At 38.1% G+C, this 3,410-nt stretch overlaps 1 protein-coding gene across 2 annotated transcripts in view; it reads left to right on the top strand.

The window, feature by feature from the left end:
* AKAP10 (A-kinase anchoring protein 10) overlaps positions 1–3,410 on the top strand; it is a 91,579-nt gene that overhangs the window by 51,632 nt on the left and 36,537 nt on the right. The window lies entirely within an intron of this gene.

Raw genomic sequence — 3,410 nt, 5'->3', positions numbered from 1 at the left:
AAAAAAAAAAAAAAAAAAAGATTATACTAGAGCTGAAAAGTTTCTGTTGCCTAGTATTTACTATACTGTACTTTTAACCATTATTGTAGGGTTTCCTTGTACTAATTTTTTAAAAATTAACTGTAAAACAACCTCAGGCAGATCCCTCAGGAGTTATTCCAGAAGAAAACATTGTTATCATAGATGATAGCTCCATGGGTATTATTTCCTCTGAAGACCTTCCAGTGGGACAAGATGTGACAGTGATATTGATGATCCTGACTCTGTGTAGGCCTAAGCTAATGTGTGTGTTTGTGTCTTAGTTTTTAACAAAAAAGTTTAAAGACTTTTTTTAAAAATTTAAATATAGAAGCTTATAAAATAAGGATGTAAGTAAAGAAACATTTTCGTACATCTGTACAGCATGTTTGTATTTTAAGCTGTTATGACAAAAGAGTCAAAATGTTTAAAAATTTTCAAAACTTATAAGATAAAATGTTACCATAAGTTAAAGTTAATTGAAGAAAGAAAAAAATATTAAATTTAATGTAACCTAAACACTAAGTATATAGTGTTTATAAAGTCTGCAGTAATGTCCTTGGCTTCTACATTTACTCACCACTCACTCACGCAGAGCAACTTCCATTCATGGTAAGTGCCCTTTATATGTGTACCGCTTTTTATCTTTCATACCATATTTTTACTGTACATTTTCTGTATTTAAATACACAAATACCATTGTAGTCGCATTGCCTACAGTATTCAGTACAGTAACTCCATAGTCTAGGAGTTAGCCTAGGTGTGTAGTAGGCTCTACCATCTAGGTTTGTGTAAGTACACTCTATAATGTTAGAGTGACATTGCGACAAAATGGCCAATGAAGCATTTCTAAGGATGGGTCTCCGTTGTTAAGTGGCATACAACTGTATTAATCCTTATAGTCTGAGTGACTTTGAGCAGTTGCTGAAATTCTTTAATGCTGTTTTCCTCATCTGTAAAATGGGGATAATATGGATACTTACCTCAAAGTTATTTTGAGGAATAGAATAAGATAATAGGCCAGGTGCGGTGGCTCATGCCTGTAATCCCAGCACTTTGGGAGACTGAGGTGAAAGGATTACCTGAGCCCACAGGTTCGAGACCATCCTGGGCAACTTGGTGAGATCTCATCCCTGTGATAAATAAAAAAATTAGCTGAATATGGTAGCATGTACCTGTAGTTCTAGCTACTTGGAAGACTGAGGAGAAGGATCACCTAAGCCCAGCAGGTCGAGGCTGTGGTAGCCATGAGCATGGCTCTGCACTCCAGCCTGGGCAACAGAGTGAGACTCCAACTCAAAAAAAAAAGGTAACATATATATAAAATACTTGTTAACATAGTAGCTGACACATAGTAAACATTAAAAAATGTTAACTGCAATTAATGTTGTTGTTATTATTACAGCTTTTAAAATAATTAGATAGCAATATGGGGGGCAGGTTAGCTTAGGAATGACCCAGATATTTCACCAGTATCTGTTAACAGGGTTGGAACACTAGTTGTGTATCATGATCACTAACAAGGTATCACTAATCGCTTATTAATAATAAATTATTGAATATGTGAATGATTTATTCTTCTAATGAACTAGAGCAGACTTCAAGGAATTGCAGAGCCGAGGATAAGCCTGTGAGGTTGTTATACTGTTTATATATCATATAGATCCATGTGGAAAAGTTGAATTAAGCACTGTTACATAATATCATCACAAAAACTGAATTTTAGGAATGATAAAGAGTTACATATAGAAATCAAATCACGGGATCTGGTGCGGAGAGCCCCTCCTCCCAGGACACTGGGTGAGGCCGGAAAGGCAGCCACCCCCTCACCCATCATGCACCATAACGTTCAAGGGGAACCTGATACTAAACCATTCATAGAGGACCTGCTTCTGGGTCAGGTTTCATGTGTAGCGGAGCAGCTCCCTCTCTGTAGTCTAATAAAAGTCAGCCCTCGCACTTTGGAAGGCTGAGGCAAGTGGATTGCCTGAGCCCAAGGATTTGAGACCAGCCCAGACACCTTGGTGAGACCTGGTCTCCATCAACAAATAAAAAAAAATTAGCCGGGCGTTGTAGCATGCCTGTTGTTCCAGCTGTTTGGAGGACTGAGGTGAAAGATTCACCAGAGCCCCATCAGGTCAACATTGGGGAGTGGCTAGGAGTGTGCCACTGCTCTCCAGCCTGGGCGGCAGAGTGAGACTCCAACTCAAAAAAAAAAAAGTCAGCCCTCAACACATAGGTTTGTAAAAAGCCAAAAAAAATCAAATTATTAAAAAGTTAGTATAGAATAGAATAGAGTATCACCTATTACCCAGGGACAATAAATTTTTCATGATTAAAATTAAACTTTTTCTGACTTTTTTTTTTTGAGTTGGAGTCTCACTCTGTCGCCCAGACTGGAATGCAGTAGCTGCTCCCAGCCACTGCAGCCTCGACCTGCTGGGCTCCGGCGATCCTTCCGCCTCAGCCTTCCATGTAGCTGGAACTACAGGCGCGCGCTACCACACCCGGCTCATTTTTTTATTTATTTTATAGATGAGGTCTCACCAAGTTGCCCAGGCGGGTCTCAAACCTGCAGGCTCAGGCAATCCACTCACCTCAGCCTCCCAAGGCACAGGATTACAGGCTGAGCCACCGAGCCCGGCTCCTTTTCTGACTTTAAAGGAAAAGTTCAGATCTGTATCATATAAAGAATGTAAACTTTCTGGGTAATAAAATTAAAATACAGAGAAAAGATGAAATACAAAAATAATTATTGCTAAATGTGTATATATGTAAGGAACTTTTCACTGATTTTATGAACACTTTCAAAACCCTGGTGCAGTTAACTGGGAAAAAAGAAATGATTCATTCAACAAAAACTGAGTATTTCTGCTTTAGGTATTGGTGTTACAGTGATAAACAAAGAAATGTGGTTTCTGCCCTCCTAGCAAATATAAATATTTACAATTGCAGTAAGTGCTGTGGAGGAAAAGTTTGTAATAGAAAATGCAAACAGTAAACATAGGAACTTATTTAGCATCATTGATAATTTTTTATTTTTGCATAAAGGAATATAAAACTATTTATTGACCACTGCTCACCAGTATTTACAATAAAATAAACAATATACAGTTGGATAACATTCTGATTACTACAAAGTTGTTTTCCCTGGCTGCTGCTGAACCAGTAAAGCCAATACTGAAAGGACTACATGTAAGGAATGAGTTGGGGTAAAGAAAAAACATGCATGTCAGTTAGTCTAGATTACAAGTTTGTTCACCCATTTATGACAGCAGGCCCTGAACCACCAATATTTCTAAATGTCTGACTAGGCTTCCACGAGCCAAGTCTTAGACATCCCACGAATCACAACCTTTCAGTCATATAGCACACAGATTTCAACTTTTTGT

Source organism: Carlito syrichta, unplaced genomic scaffold (assembly GCF_000164805.1).
Source record: "Carlito syrichta isolate Samal-C Ts95f unplaced genomic scaffold, Tarsius_syrichta-2.0.1 Scaffold305756, whole genome shotgun sequence".
NCBI lineage: Eukaryota > Metazoa > Chordata > Mammalia > Primates > Tarsiidae > Carlito > Carlito syrichta.
The sequence above is the reverse complement of the archived record's forward strand: the minus strand, read 5'-3'. Positions and strand labels throughout refer to the sequence as shown.